The sequence below is a fragment of the Hipposideros armiger genome, unplaced genomic scaffold, assembly GCF_001890085.2.
Source record: "Hipposideros armiger isolate ML-2016 unplaced genomic scaffold, ASM189008v1 scaffold_517, whole genome shotgun sequence".
NCBI classification, from domain to species: Eukaryota; Metazoa; Chordata; class Mammalia; order Chiroptera; family Hipposideridae; genus Hipposideros; species Hipposideros armiger.
Window position 1 is genome coordinate 24,840 of NW_017731867.1, and position 17,304 is coordinate 42,143.

A 17,304-nucleotide genomic window follows, 5' to 3' on the forward strand; every position below is an offset into this window, starting at 1 on the left:
TTTCTGTACTTATTGATTAATCAGTTTGTGTGGCTTTCCTAGAGTGTTAAGGAATTTCTGTTTCTTCATCTCATACTTTCCTGCATATATGACATTTATTTTGACCTTTTTATCTTGAAACTGTTCTTTCTTTTTAGGGGTGAACTTATTTATGATGTTAAAATAAATTCAAGCTATATTTGCTGAATATGTCACTATCTTCAATTTGCATCAAAATTTTTAATCATACTGTAAATCACAATAAAGTCTTTTTAGTGTAAGTTTTGCTTGAACACCAAACAAATTCCATCTTTGTTTATTTTGGTAGACAAGACTAGCATTGGGTTGTTTGAAAGACTTTCTTAACAGTGAGGGGCTTCTTTCTCAAAATATTGAAACAAACTATACAGGAGGTTAGCAGTTCTTTTTTACATTCAATATTTATTTGACTATTGGGTTGAAGATAATTGGTACTAAAATGCATCATTGTATTTATGTTTCTTCCCAGATCATGCTATTGGTATTACGAATAGTTTCTTTTCCTGGGATAAAACAGGGATTCCACTGTAAAAAGGATAAGTCATGATTTGGGGAAAATTAAAAACAAAAATGTTTTTAGTATCAAATTTTATAATACTCTTTTTTTAATTACTTCATAAAGTTTTATTATTATTATTATTTTTAACTGGGGAATTGGGGGATGGGAACAGCGTAGGGGAATTAGGGGAAGGGGAACAGACAAGTCGCCGTCCTCCTGTTCTTCAGTCTAGTCATGGAGGACGTTGCTTCACTGGCCCAAGTTGGCACCATCATTGCTCTCTTCCTGGGCGAGGGAGATCAGTCACCGGCTTCTGGATGGCCGCTCACAGCGGCTGCCAGCCGCTCATGCCGGTTGCTGGCTACACATGGTAGCCCATGGCAACCCACTGCAGCAGGGGCTGCAGCCTACGCTGTTGGACTCACGGCAGCCCAGCTCATGTTGAGCTGTTGTTCAACATCTTAGTTGTGGAGGGCAGTGTCACTGGCCCTCATATGTGGGATCCGAACTGGGGCCCTCTGGTGTCCCAAGCCAGCTCTCAACCATCGCGCCACTCGGCCAGCCCTTCATAGAGCTTTTTAAGCAGCAGGTGAAAATATTGAAATTTATAACTTCTTTTTAACCTTTCACTGTACCTTACATTTTTATGGTTGTTCTACTCTATTGTATTCATTTCATCTGTTTCCTTTGCAACATTTGTTGTTTGCATTTTGTATTTTGGAAGGCTTGGTGTTCGTAGAATAATGTGAATACCAACAATTTCAGGGATTAAGCTCAGTGCTGTGATACAGTGATTTGTCTAGGAATATACATTAAAAACAACTATACCAAAAACTAACTAGATCACCTCTGTCCAATTCTGGTCATGCAGCTTGAAGTAAAAGATTCCAGAAGGAGCTTTAGTAGCTGTGGTAGGGCAAGTTTGGTGTGAAAAATCATCTGGGGATTTAGAGAAACTATTCTGGGAAAATAGAGAAAATTACAAGAGTAGTCCAAAAAAAGGTAAAGTCAACAATACATTCTTTCCGTATCTCCTTGTGTGAACCACAGCCAGCAAGCACATCATTGGTGTCAATAAGAATTTATCAAATTGAATTGAAGATGCAAGTGTTTAATGGGCATTTCTAGTTTGTAACAAAAATTTCAATTTCCACATAAATTGATTAGTACAAATGGATTAGTGACAGCATTCTATCCTCCAAATATTTCAGCAAATCATTTGTGAATGCTTAAGGTAATTGTTTGATGATATTAACTAAATTGCAACCAATTATAGAGAAACAAATGTGATTTATACTGTAATTTGATTAGGCTTTTAATTATCATTCATTGCAGGGTTTTCTAAGTAATTATGGCCATTTAATTTCTAAGATGTCTTGTAGTTACGCATGGGTAGGATCTTTGATCTAGAAAAACCTCATGAAAATAATAAAATTAATAGCTTATATTTAAATGTCAACCTTGGACTATGGAGAGATCTACTCCCAGCCATTTGTTCAATTCTCAAAGGTCAAGCAATAAGAATTCAAGAAATTCTTAATCAACTGTTTCTTTTTTGAAACATTAGACTGTCTAGTGAGTTTCTCCTTAGACCTAACTAACTCAGGTAAAATACTAGCTTAATCCTTACTTCTCACTTCTGACAAGATGGAAAAGCTCTATGGGTCTGAGACCAGCTTCTTCAGTTTTTCTCTCGAGGAAAAAATCTCCAACTCCTTTTATTTTTCTTCATAATATGTCTTTCTTCATATCCTTATGTTTCCTGATTCCAGTCCTTTAATGATTAATATTTTGTTTATTCTTTTCTCTCTCAGCATTACTATTACTTAGTTTATTACTTCTAGGACTTGTTCTGATGAGAATACACTTAATGACTACCACTGTTTTTCACCTTAAATATACTTTCTTTGTGGCCCTATGCTCTTCATAGTGATTGCAACAAGCCATTTGTCTGTAGGTCAAGATGACTGTAAACTTTTCCTAGGCCAGTGAGTCTCTTTTAAAAATATGATTGCCATATTGATTTTATTTTTATTTAGTTTCTTCAGCTATTTTCACCAAGCAATTTACTGAGCACATACTATGTGCCCAGCATTTAGTACCAAGGGAATGAACATGAATGTGATATGCCACTCTTATTACAGATTTCATAGTCTAGTGAGAGAGATACTGAGATCAATTACAACAAAGGTTTAAATAAGATATAAAAAATGAATAAAAATATAAATAACAAATTATGTTTTGTAGAATTGGAAAAATAGAGAGGAAGTAGCCATTTATTTGATGTTGAAAATAATTAGCAATTGATCAAAATAAAAACAGTATCAGGGCTGGCCGAGTGGCTTAGCTGGTTAAGAGCGCGAGCTCTGAGCAACAGGGTCACCGGTTCAGTGCCCACGTGGGCCAGTGAGCTGCACCTGAGCTGAGCTGCTGCTAAATTGGTGAGAGTGTGTGCTCTTAGCAGCAATGTTGCCAGTTCAACACCCATATGGGATGGTGGGCTGCACCTCCCCCCGACCCCACAACTAAGATTGAACACAGCGCCTTGAGCTGAGCAGCCACGAGCTGCCAATGGGCGGCTGGATGGATCAGGGTGCAACCAGGTTGCTGGTTGGACTCCCACATTGGATAGTGGACTACAACCCCTCCCCCCACAACTAGATTGAAAGCGGTGACTGGACTTAGAACTAAGCTTGCACCCTCCACAACTAAGATTAAAGGACAACAACTTGACTTGGAGCTGGTGGGTCCTGGAAAAACACAATGTTCCCCTTCCCCAATTTCCCAATACTGTTCCCCTCCCCAGTTCTCCAATAAAAATCTTTAAAAAAAAAAAAACAGCATGAATTCTAAGTTTCACCTAATGGACAAATGATAATAATAAGCTGAAAAGGCTAAGGAGCAATTGAATAAGATAATGAGCAAAGGCCTAGCTGAGTTCTTGGCACAGTCAGCTAGCTCCTTATGAATTTTTATGGTTATTGGTATCTTCATATTGTTGATGCTTTCATAGTAAGATTTAAAGATTACTTCTGATACTTTTGAGGGTTAGTAATTAAGAAAGTGTTTATGGTGATGAAAGATCCCATAACAATGCTATTACTAATCGTAAAGCAGAGAGGATATTTATATATGTTAAGCTAGAGTTGTCGAAGAGAGAGGGTATTATCTGTCTATATAACTGGCCACTTTGTCATTCAGAAATCTTGTTGGTCTGAATCAGTGGCAGGACTTGAGGTTATCACACTCTGAATTATTTCCCAAAACATTTTAATCCTACATTTATAAGTATCATTCTGATTATCTCTGGTTTAGTAATAATCATAATCATAATCATAACCATAATGCCAACTTAATGTTTAGTGCTTTTAAACAAGATGCTTTTGTATATATCTATCTAGTCCTCGAGGTTTCACATTAGCAGTTTTTTGAGGCATATCATATCATAGTGTTCAAACTCTAACATCCCCTTTTCTTCTCAGTATCAAAGGCTCACACTAGACACCATTCATGCAGAGTATTCAGTATGCAGTGTTCTTTGATGGGACATCAGAGATTTGGAGATCATTTTTCAATTAGAAAAACTTGTATTGTAATAGTATTATCAAGAATAAAATGAAACAAAAACACTTTTTAATTTCTAATTGAGAGGCAAATAATAATTACAATAGTAATAAAAGGAAAAATTTGCATCTCTTTGAAAATTGATCAACTATTTTCGAGCTCCTGTTATACCAGTACATTGAGTCCGTACCTCTCAGCATAGTATTTAGTTTCCGTTTTATATTGTATGTCATTTTTTTATGTTCTTCACTCTTTTCTCCTGTGTTCTTCATCCTCGGTTCCCCTTATCTTGACTAATATGTAGCAAGTGTTCAAAATCTCTATCACCTGAGGTCTTGTTTAATATGCTGTTCTAATCAAAGGTTATCCAGTAGGCAAGGCAGTTTAAGAGCAATTACTTTTGTGTTCGAGATCCAGTCAGAACAGAATTATATTGTTTTGGATCAAAAGCCATTCTATGCCTTACATGTTGAACAAAGAAGAATTAAAAGTTAATGTTTGATCTTTAAAGTAGATGATAGAAATCAAAAGGCTAATAGTTACATACATGTCCATGTCAGAAAGTACTTTAAATGTCTAGTATTGTTATAGGGTAAACAGTGGTTAAAATACTCCCAAACCAATGTTTGGATAGAGTCCATGGGACAGACTGAAAGAGGTAAGTCTCTAGTTCAAATATTGTGGGTACTTTATAGGAAAAGATTGGTTAGGTAAGAGGATATTTTATGCAGCAGGCTGTCATGTATTCATGAATCATTTCAAGACATAAAATCATCAAAAATTGCATTTTGGAGTAGTGAATATGTAAAGGACACAGCGATATGCCTCCAAGATCCTGGTCATAGGAAGGGCTTGCCACCTGGCCATGGGAGTGCATACAGCTAGTCAGCGATTTCAGGGTTGGCTTCATCTGAGGACAGTGGCCTGGCTGGGGTCCCACTCTTGATGGCCAGGCCCTTTCAGCCTAACACAGAACAACCCTGATGGCCATTATGCCTCCAAGCTTTCTGGAGGGTTGGCCAAAGCTTTGTTGGAGCTGGATCATGGTGTGACTTCTCCCTCTACCCAATCCTCCTTCCTCCTTTCCTCCCACAAGAATGGATACCAAATGAATAACTTGCACCCTAGACTCAATGGTATCGACTGAATGACGTTCACCTCAAAATTCACATGATGCAGTCCTAACCCCCAAGACCTCAGAATGTGACTGTATTCAGAGATAGGGTCTTTAAAGAGGTAATTAAGTTAAAGTGAGGTCAATAGGGTGGGCCATAATCCAGTATGACTTGATGGCCCTATAAAAAGAGGAAATTAGGACACAAGACACATACAGAGGGAAAACCATGTGAAGATTCAAGAGATGATGGCGTCTATAAGCCACGGTGAGAGGCCTCAGAAGAAACCAACCGGGCCGATACCTTGATCTCAGACTTCTAGCTTCCAGAATCATGAGAAAATAAATTTGTGTTGGTTAAGCCATCTAGTTCATGATATCTTTGTAGGGCAGCCAGAGCTGACTAATACACTCAGCATTTGCTTCCAGAAAATCCCACCCACCAGAGACATAGAACTTTGATAAAAGCTGCAGTAAAAGTAAATAAGAAGCGCGAAGTAACTCATTTGAAGGGGCCTCTAATAAACGTACTTATGAGTAAAATACAATAGAAGATTAAAGTTAAATTAAATAGGATATATTTACATTTAAGAAATAACCTAGATTTTTTTTTTAATTCAATTTGAAGTTAAAGAAAGCAAACCCATGGACTAGATATGTTTCTTTAATGTCATGTGAAGAGTATTTTTTCTTTCTTTCTTTCTTTTTCAGGGCTCTGTGGCTTACGTTTCCCAGCAGGCCTGGATTCAGAATTGCATTTTGCAAGAAAACACTCCCTTTGGCTCCATCACGCAGAAGCATTTTTACGAGCGAGTATTGGAAGCCTGTGTACTCCTTCCTGATTTGGAGCCATTACCAAATGGAGATCAAATTGAGGTTGGAGAAAGAATAAGGAAAATATAATTCATCACATGCAGGAATAAAATTCCATTCAGCTGTGCTAATAAAATATTTAGAGCCTTTTTACTGACATCTTGAAGAGCTCTACAACAATAATATTTTTAAAAAATCATCATAGACTTCCTGTGAAAGAGATGGCAAATTAAGGACAAATAATTATTTATGATTGACTTTGGAAAACATTAAAAATCAGCAGGAAATTCTGTTGCTAGAATCAGTGTAGGAGGTTGAAAGCCCACCAGTTGGATTATCAACATTTTGTTTCAGTTCCTGGCAGAATGCTGTTGACTGTCTAATGAGTGAATAATAGTTTCGTTTTTTCATGTGTCTTTTGTGCACAAAGTGAAGCCTATGACAGTAGCAACAGAGCACCAGTCTCCAGTGGTGGCACCAAGGCCAGGATCTAAAGAGGTTCTGATATGATGGTGCCATTAATGTACCTTCTCCATGTTCGCTCATTTCTGCTCAAGAGGAAGTTGTTTCCCAGCCATCTTGTTCTTTGTTCTATTTTATTTTCATTGAATTAATGGATAATCATTATGCTGCCCAGTGTTTTGAAATTAAAAAACAAAACAAGACATCAGGAGCCAAAGTAGGAACCCCAAGAGATTAGCCTCAATCCATGACTAAAATCTCTATTAAATAAACATGAATGCAAAAGCAGCCTCTGCCAAGAGATTCATGCATACTATGAAGATGAATAAATAATCCTTACTGAGTGCTTTGAATTTCTGAAAAGACTTTTGGCATAGCATTGTTAGGCATTTTTACCCCTGGCCTCATTGTTATTTAATAGTTCTTTTACATAAATTGATAAATAAAATATATAACAAAATTGCAGAAAGTAGAAATATTTAAAATCTATGATGAAGCAAAATTTACCTTTTAATTAGGCTTACATTGGCTTCACTCATAGCCTGTTCCTTTGCAGATGCATTTTCTCAAAATATAAAATAGATTCAGTTTTTTTCCCAACCTTTGTGTTTATTCTGGCATCTTCACTATCCCTAGGCAAATGGCACCATATCTAAAATTATGCAGATATGTGACTTCTTCAAACTTGTTAATACATAGTGAATATTATGCTGATGAAGTCAATCTCTAATAATGTGAAATAGCTGATAATATGTAACTAAAAAGAATTTAAAGAGAAAAAAATTCAAAACATGAAGTATAGTCAATATAGGCATTCACTATTATTACCATTTATAATTTCTGCTTTTCATAACAAAATTTTCCCAATTTGATGATGTACTTTAAAATTAACATGTAATTGAATATTTCCAAAGGAAATCTTTTTACAGCTGTTTTTGAGACAACCTATATAATAGATATAGAATTTTCCTCACTTTTATTCATCTTTTCCTTTGACATTCTTCAACTGACTACAAATATTTACTAATATATTACATACCTTTATTCTGCTATGGGGTACATAATAGTGAACAAGAGAGCTAGCACCCTGCCTTCAAGGAATTTGCAGTCTGGTGGATCTTTGCCAACGCAATAAACTGTCTTTACCAATATTTATGAATCACCCAGTGTCAGACATTGTTCTTGCTGGAAATACAGGGATTAGCTTGGTAGGAGTTTGTAGGCTGGTGAGAGAGACTGCCATGGGTATTGCCATTTCCAGCAATGGGACAAGTAAACAGCACTGCAAGACAGGGAAGGAGAGAATGAATCACTTTACTCGGAACAGTGGTGGAAGATTGCTTTCAAAGAGGACTTCTTTGTAGCTTTTGAGTTGAAAAAGGTGATATGGGCCTCCAAGCAGAGAGAACAGCCTCTGCCCAGATGTGACAGGGCAGGCTAGCCTGGTTGGCAGGCCACAGTCACTTGGCAGCGTTGGGAGAGTGGTTGAAAGATGGACTAATAGCAGAATATAAGTATCTCAGAATTATATTGAGTAATTTTTTGTTGATCATGAAGTGGAAGAGGGAGATGTGGGCATCCAAGGTTTTTAATTAAGATTATGGCATATTACAGAATAAGTGATGACGAGGAAGAGGATGGATTGGAGAGGAGTGATTAGGTGATAATAGTTAATGTTGATTGTGTCTATATTTGGTGTTGGATTTGTCCTAAATGTTTTACATTCATTTTATTAAATACTCATGACAAAACCATGAGTTGGGGGTTGTTATCACACACACACATACACACACACACACACACACACACACACACACACTCACACTCTCTCTCTCTTTCTCTTTCTCTCATATATATATTTATGTGTATAGTATATATATAGCTATATACACATAAATATATATGTACATATTTATAGTATATAATTTAATTCCCATCTTCTCTGCTAAACTGGACCCTCCTCATGACAGAGACTCAGTTTCATTTACATTTGAATCCCAAGTGCTAGCTTAGCACCCAGAATATAGTCATATAAAGGAGATATCTGTTGAGTAGGAGAATGAGAAGGAAAAGAAGCAAAAGCATTATACAATTATAGGTCACTGGCTAAGTTCTGTGTAGCATGGAGAGCTTTTAAATGAGATCTGTAAACACTAAATACAAAATAAATCAAGTAAATTGGGCCTGGCCCCATAATTCTCCATACATGGCTGTGCATGTCAACTTTAATTCTCACATGGAGTGATGTATACCCCTTATTCTTGCTTCTTAGAGTTGTACTTTTGCCAACAAGACTTGTACCAATCTTTTTACAGAAGAAAATTGGACATGTTGATTACTGCTTTGGTAATTTAGCTATTATTCTCAACTTCCTATGTGTCAATTGAAAAATGATCACTGGTGTCAGTATATGGTTGGCAGCCAATGTCCTTGTTTAATATTCCACAGGGACGACTTTTCAGAGTTAGGGAATTGGAAATTTTTTTCTCCTATTAAGTATCTCCTGGTAGCATCTACGTTTGAGTGAAAGCAATGAAAAGAAAGTAGATATATCTGTAAATTTGCACAATTTAGTAGCACTGGAAAATAAGGGGGTAGGGGGAGGCCCATGGAATTCTGGTATAAAGAAAGGTTTGAATATTAATGTTGAGTTATTATCTAGCCATGCTACAGAAGAGAATTTGGATGTAGCTACACATTTTTTCCTCTGGTTTTGGTTTTTTTTCTCCTACTTTGTTTTCAGGGTATGAATATAAGTTGGGGCCAGAAGCATGGAGTTAGTCTGGCTGGATTTGTCTATAGAGGGGCTGACATCTACCTCCTAGATGATGCCTTGTATGCCATTGATGTTCATGTTGGAAAGTAACCTTTTGAAAAAGTGATTGGATCTTTGGACGTTTTGAAAAACAAGGTAGCCATAGTGTCACTTAAGCTTTTTCGGGAGAAGGGGAAGATAATCTGCATACCATTGTGTCTAAAATTCCAATATTTTATTTGTTCAAGCAAAGTAGTCAAATTTCACATGAAAAACGGGATATTATATTGCTCTTTTACAGATAAATTTTAATGAATATTATTTAGTTTTACTTATTCTGATGACAGTTTATATGATTGTTACCTCAGGAACTAATATGTTCTAAAGGGCTTTATGCATCAAAATGTGTTGTTTTTAGTTTAGCTGATTTTTTTTTGAAAAATGGTATTTTGATGTATAGCACTTTTATATAACTATTATTTTATTGATTATTTATCACTTAAAATTAAAAAAATATAATTTTTATTGGGTAACAGTGTGTTTTTTCCAGGACCCATCAGCTCCAAGTTAAGTCATTGTTCCTCAATCTAGTTGTGGAGGGCGCAGCTCAGCTCCAAGCCTAGTCGCCGATTTCAATCTAGTTGCGGGGCGGGGGGGGCGCAGCCCACCATCCCATTTGGGAATTGAACTGGTAACCTTGTTGTTAAGGCTCTTACCAACTGTGCCATCTGGCTGCCCACCGGCAGCTCAGCGGCAACTCAGCTCAAGTTGTTGACTTCAATCTAGTTGCAGAGGGCGCAGCTCACTGGCCCATGTGGGAATCAAATGGGCAACCTTGTTGTTCAGAGCATGTGCTTTAACAACTGAGCCACCCGGCCACCCCAAAATTTGGTATTAACAGCAAAAAAATTTAATTGTTTTTTGAAGGAACCAAGAAGAAGGAAATTAATGTTTACCAAGTGCATTCCATGTTTGACACTAAATTAGTTTATTTAGTTGTTACAGCAAGTTCCTGAGATAGGTATTATCATTATTGTTGTTTTACAAATGAAGGAACTTAGGGCTCAAAATGACTTGATATAGGTTGCTCAACTTGAAAACAGCAGAGATTTTAAAAAGCCTGTCTGACCATAAAGCTATACTCATTTCTTCATCATATGTGTTTATAGCTTTATTGATATAAAGTACTCTGGAGAAAAATAAAAGTATAAAATGGTAAAATATACACCTAAGTAAATAATAGACAAATGTCTTTACTTATTGAAATGAACCCAGGATAAAAGCTTTTCCTTCAATTTTATGTGTATGTATATATACACATATAGTATAGTAATATGGAAAGATTAAAAAAATAAGGAGTATGGTGCTGGCCAAGTGGCGTGTTGGTTAAGAGCTGACTTGGGACACTAGAGGGCCCTGGTTCAGATCCCACATATGAGGGCCAGTGAGGCTGCCCTCTACAGCTAAGATGCTGAACAACAGCTCAACCTGGAGCTGGGCTGCTGTGAGTCGCCGGTAACAGTGTAGGTTGCAGCCTCTGCTGCAGTGGGTTGCCATGGGTTACCGTGTGTAGCCAGCAGCCAGAGTGAGCGGCCAGCAGCCGCCATGAACAGCCATCCAGAAGCCAGCGACTGATCTGCCTCGCCTGGGAAGAATGCAATCATAGTGCCAACTTGGGCCAGTGAAGCAACATCTTCCACAGCTAGACTGAGGAACAAAGGGACAGCAACTTGTCTGTTTGCCTTCCCCCAATTCCCCAGCGCTGTTCCAATCCCCCAATTCCCATGTAAAAATCTTTAAAAGTAAAATAAAATAAGAAGTATGAATTATGACTTGAATCACTTTTTTTGTAATGCTACAGGACCTTTAAAAAGTAAGCAAGAATGACAGATATGAAATTGCTTTTAATTTGTTATGGAATTGATTAACTTTTAGTGAATGAAGAATACCTAAACCAATGGGTTAAAAACATTTGCAAACTATTGTTTTGTCTAGTAACATATCATTATTCTTTGCGAGATTTTATATATATATATATATATATATATATACTATATATAATATATATAGTATATATAATATATATACTGCTTTAAACTGGTGCCTACAGAATTCACTATACAGAATTACACTCTGAAATAATAAAAGCAAAAAAGATGACTGCAGCTTTCATTAAAATACATTATTTTTGCATTTTTTGTTTTTTTTGTAACCCAAGGAATAAAACACTGTTTTTTCAGACTTGTATTTTAGTGACTACATAGTCTCACACTTCTACCACAGACGGATCTTAATGTTGTAATGGAAAATGGCAGTGGCACAAATGGGAACATACTATGACTTGCTGTATAAAACCAAATCCTCACAAATTTGCCTCAGGCCTTCAGTGAACAAGAAAAAGCTGAGGACACAATGAAAAATAAATCTATGTTACAAAGTGCTTACCCATTTTTACAGTCTATTTATTGCCTGATTTCTTACTATGTATTTATTTTTCTTCATTCATCCCTCTTGACTCAGGACCTGGGCACTTTTCTTTCTTTAGAAAAGAAACAAATACATTGGGACACATCAAGTAAAAATCAACTTCATTAATGATTTTTAAGCAAAATTTTATGCCCCACAGCCTGTTTGTTCATCTGTGAAATAAGAGATTAGATGATTTATAGGCTGTAGTGCAGGTCTAGAATATAATGGATCTAAATATTCTATTTTCTTTTAAATTAAGAACAGGGAGCATAAATCCATGTCAAATAAATATTTTAAACATAGAATTACATGTTGGGGGACAGAAACAAAAGAAAAAGAATCTAAGGAAAGACAAAGGGGAATGTTACTTGTTTAATTTTCACGAAATAACAATTGAATTCATTTACTAATTTTTGTTCCTATCTGAGTAATTTAAATTAAGATTCATAGATATTTATGTAAATGAGTTGTTTGATCTTTACCTAATTTAGACATAGGAATGTTTCAGATCTATTGGGTCTTCGGAAAAGTCATGACGCATGTTTGCAACATATGGCACTAGTTCATTTTTGGAAGTACTAGAGTCATTTGCATCTATGTTATTGCTATGTCATTTGACGGCTGACAGTTCTAGCTTCATTCTAAAAAAAATTGAGCAATTTAGTTGAGTTTGGAGATTTTACAAGTGGAAAAATGGAAGACCAAACTGTGCATTTTTGCCATATTTTATTGTTTTTCTTCCATAAAGGGAAGAACGCGTGTCAAGCTTGTGAAAAGTTGCGTAAAGTTTACGGTGACAATGCTCTACAAGAACGTCAGTGCCAATGATGGTTCACAAAATTCCATGCTGATGATTTTGATCTCAATGACGCTCCTCGTTCAGGGAGGCCCACTGAGGTTGATGACAACAAAATAAAGGCATTGATCGAGTCAAACCCACGTCATGTGACGTGAGAGTGCTCAAACCATGAACAACCATCATTCAAGTATTCATGACCACCTGAAGCTGGGATATGTGAGCAAGCTCAATATTTGGGTTCTGCATGAACTCAAAGAAATTCATTTGACGGTGCGTATAAGCATCTGCGATATGCTCATTAAACGTGAGGAAAATGATCCTTTTTTGAAGCGACTGATAACTGGTGATGAGAAGTAGATTGTTTAGAACAATATAGTGTGCAAACTGTCTTTGTCCTGACGTAATGATTCGCCTCAAACAACATCGAAAGCAGACATTCATCAGAGGAAGGTTATGCTCTCAGTGTGGTGGGATTTTAAAGGTGTCATCTTTTTCGAGCTCCTACCAAGGAACCAAACAATCAAGTCAAACGTGTATTGTCGGCAATTGGACAGTTTGAATGAATCCATCATCCAGAAATTTCCAGAGCTTGTTAATTGTAAGAGTTGTGTTCCATCGTGACAACGCAAGACCACACATAAGTTTGATTACCAGTCAAAAATTATTGGAGCTTGGATGGGATGTGTTGCCACTCCCAACATACTCGCCTGACCTTGTACCGTCAGACTTCCACTTGTTTCGCTCTCTTCAAAACTCCTTGCATGGTATAATGTTCAATTCAGATGAGGCTGTAAATCAGCACCTTGTTCAGTTTTTCACCAATAAAGACACGTGCTTCTATGAACAACGAATTATGAGACTCACTGAAAGATGGCAAAAGGTTATCGAACAAAACGGGCAATATATCATTGATTGATCTTTGTTCTTTATATAAATGAATGACCTTTGAAAAACATAGACAAAATATGTCATGACTCTTCCGAACACCCAATAGCATGAGCTTAATATTCCAGAGTTCAGTCATTTCTCAACTCTGAAAGTTGGATGTGCCATCATCTCTTTTTCCAGCTAGAGATGGTTTCTCATGTAGACCACCATCATGATTCTTGGCCTATATATTTCCAGAATGTCACTGAGAAATGATTATAAAACCAGTTAACATTTCATAATTTCAGGGTAAAAGAAGAAATATAGAGCTATGTCTCAGTATTTCCTATATGAACTGGTACCAAGTAATTCACTTTATACTTTACCTGGATATAAAGGTCATAAAAATATAAAACCGGTTAATAACAAGATCAGTACAATTTATATACTTGAATGCCAGGAAATGAAAAAAAACAGTCATTTTGCTGATGTGTTTCTCTTTTGGACGTAAGCCACTACACATTAGTTACAAAGTACAATTTTTTTTATTCCTCTCTGAAATTCAAATATTCTATTTGTAAATGCTTTCAGAAATATCTGATACATCATCAGATGGCTGTGGTCATTCTTTTCTTTTTTGACATATTTTTATTTATTAGAAGAATCTTAAAGGAATCTAATTTTTAAAAATAACTAAATTTGGTTCACATATGATTTGTTAAATACAACACAAATTTATTCTCAAAAGAATCGAATGAGCATATTCATTGCACATAGGAATGATTGAGGAAAAATATTTTTTTTGAATTAAAAACAACTTCAATTACAGTTGGCATACAAACTTCAGGTGCATAACATAGTGATTAGACATTTATATAACTTGCACAGTGATCTCCCAAATAAGTCTAGTGGCTGGGGTCATTCTTAGTAAAAGAAACACCTCTGATTTTCTTAATGGCTAGCAAATTTGGAAATAATCTGTTGCCTTCTTAATCAAGGTAAGTAATAATTTATGCTTCATGTATAGAAAAAAGATATCTATGAGTTTCTCCTAGGACTAGAATGAGGATGTGGGCTATCATTTTCTCTATCCTCAGCACTTAAGTAGCCTCAAGTTAGGCCAATAGCAGGCACTTAGCAGCTGTTTGTTAAACAAGCAAATCTGCCTCCTTTGTTTCTGCAGGAAGTGTGCCTGCTCAGGACTTAATGGGATGATTTGGAATTATATGAGCCAGTGTATTTTTTTGGCCATTCATTTTCAAGGCCACATGAAATGTATTGTAAGTTATATTCCTTTGGAAATATAGCTTTAAAAGCAGGCAATACGTGAATTTTAAGTTTAATATTTAATTTACCATAAAATATGAAGAGTATCTTTTGAACATTGTAGAATTTGCTCGGTTTAAAATCTATAGTTTTAGAAAGAAACATCACAGCTTCTCTGCATTTATATACCTTCCTGTGTACTTGAATCCTATATGGTAGCAAATGCAAAGCAGTATTATCCTTGCAGTTGGGCTGACATTAATAAATGTTACTGCCTCACCATCAAACATAGGCTGGACTTAGACAAACGTAAATAGAACGTTTGTTTCTAATTACTTTAATATTGTGTCTTTTCTGTTAAAATTCAGGAATGTGGTGAGTAGAAATATTTTTTGTACTGGAAATAGAATATGTTTTTGAAAATGAATATTTCTGGGATTTTGATTTTTTGGGTGGTAAATAAAAAATATATAAAGGTTTTTGTTTTACTTTTAAAGCAGCCATGAAATTACTAGTACTTTACTCATGATAATAATAGATAGATAGATGATAGATAGATAAGATAGATGTATGATAGAGAGATGATAGATAATTTCTAAAAGATCACCTGTATATAGTGTAATTTTATTAGCAACTACACAAAGCAAGGCAAAAATAGATTTTGATGGTATAAAACATTCCCCAAACAGTAGCTTCACTCCTGGTTATATTCAGTGCCACATCCCTGAAGTACTGCTCTTAAACCTGGACCAATGTGATCCAGTCCTGTACTCCAAGCTTTTGAGAGTCCCTGCTCTGGCCTTCCCTGGCTGGCTTTCTGACCAAGAGACCAAGGGATTGTGTCAGGGTTTCCCCCTTCCTATCCCGTACTTCTTGACCACTCTAGGTACTTGGGATCTCAGAATCCTCTGCCCCAATGACATAAGCTTGTTCCGGGGACCTGGGCTATTATTTCTCAGTTTTGCACTCCCAAGGGCAGGCTGCTGTACTGGCATTCACCATTCTTTGGCCTGAGGATGTTTTATTCTTGGAGGTGGGTGGACACAGCCTGGACATGTGGACTGAAATATTCACAGATGGTGCAGGATGGAGTTCAGATGGGGGAGAAGAAGGCATAGGCCCTGACTGGCACCACCTCAGTGGGGACTGCCATGTTCTCTAGAAGAACTCTCAAGAGACTACACACTCTCCCCTGAACCTTGCCTTCCAGGTGGTTGGAAGGTGTATTTGTCAGGGTAAATGACAGAATTTATTTAGGAGTCTGTTAGTTCAATATGTAACTATAAATAATTAGAAATAAGGCATACAGGACTTCTTATACTCTTACCCTGTTGCCACAGATGGCAGGCGCAGGCTTGTCCCTGTGGGGAATTTCTTTTTCTTATTTGCATAAGTACTAAAGAAAAATCAAATTTTATTGGGATTTAGGAGAAAGGGATTGCTTTATAGGGAGTACAAAGTCAGAAGTATAATCCTCAGTTCTGAAATCACTCTGATCTATTATTTATTTGTTCTAATTTATCTGTTTTGGTTGTGAGTCTGTTAAATAATTCCTTTATAGGGGACACAGTCCTTCTACTTTAGAGTTCCTATTAACTTATGTGACACTACAGTGGGAGGAAAAGTCAGCACAAGATTGTGGAAAAAACAGTGGACCAGTTTCAGGAGCCCTGGGTTCTAGTTCTGAGGCTGCATAACTGAATATTCATAGAAATGACTTAATTCCTCTGGTTTTCCCATTTATGCAAAATGAACTAGATCTACTTTCCCTAATGGCTGATATGGAACTTAATAATGCATATTTTCATCACTCCCTTGCCCCGAAACTGGTTATGACCCAGTCACATTTTCTTCTTTTCCTATCATTCTCACCCTCTCTACTGGAGTTGATAGTAGATAGCTTAGAAAAAGTAGTGTTTACAGTATAACTTGGGTTTTGATACATTGGCTGTCCAAGAATCCATGTAGCTCTGGAAAACCTACAGGTCTCACCCGATGGGAATATTATATAAGATAATTAATGAGAGGTGAGAAAAGGGTTTGTGAAGGGAAATATGAGAAATACAGGTAAATTTACATATCCATAGATTTGGTCTGGGCTAATTGCTATCGACACTAATACTGATGACAGCTAGGAGGTCTTGGGTGTTAGTTATGTCAGCATATTCAGAAGTTTTACATTTAGTTACTCCTCCCCCAAGACCTCCTCAGGCTACACAGTCCTGATTTTACCAAGAGGTTAGGTATCTTTCTTGCCCAAGTCAAAACAGATTGTGTCAGAATTAGAAATCAATACTGCCTCTCTTTCATGCCAGAGACCAACCAAATTCTTTTTTTTTTTTTTATTAAAATGTATTGGGGAAGGGACGAGACAACATAAATTGGTAACTACAATATGGCCTCAGGGATAGAAAAGACAGTTTGGGGGATATAATCAATAATGTTGTAAATATTTTTTAGGAGGCCAGATGGTCTCATGTCTTGTTAGGGAGACCACTTCATAGATGGCATAGAGGCCTGACCACTGCACTGTACATCTGAAGCTGCCGTTGAATAATATTATATGTCAACTATAATTTAATACATATGTAGTTATGGGATGTGGAGTATACTGTGGGAATGGAGTCAATGGAATTATAATAGATATGTATGATATCGGGGGTAGGGGGACAGGGGGT

At 36.5% G+C, this 17,304-nt stretch overlaps 1 long non-coding RNA gene across 1 annotated transcript in view; it reads left to right on the forward strand.

The window, feature by feature from the left end:
• The window catches only part of LOC109396363 (uncharacterized), a 16,978-nt gene extending 10,347 nt beyond the window's left edge, over positions 1 to 6,631 (forward strand). The window contains exon 3 of the long non-coding RNA XR_002126840.1: positions 5,907 to 6,631. This is a non-coding gene — a long non-coding RNA (uncharacterized LOC109396363). The remainder of the gene's footprint in view (positions 1 to 5,906) is intronic.
• Positions 6,632 to 17,304: the final 10,673 nt, after the last annotated feature.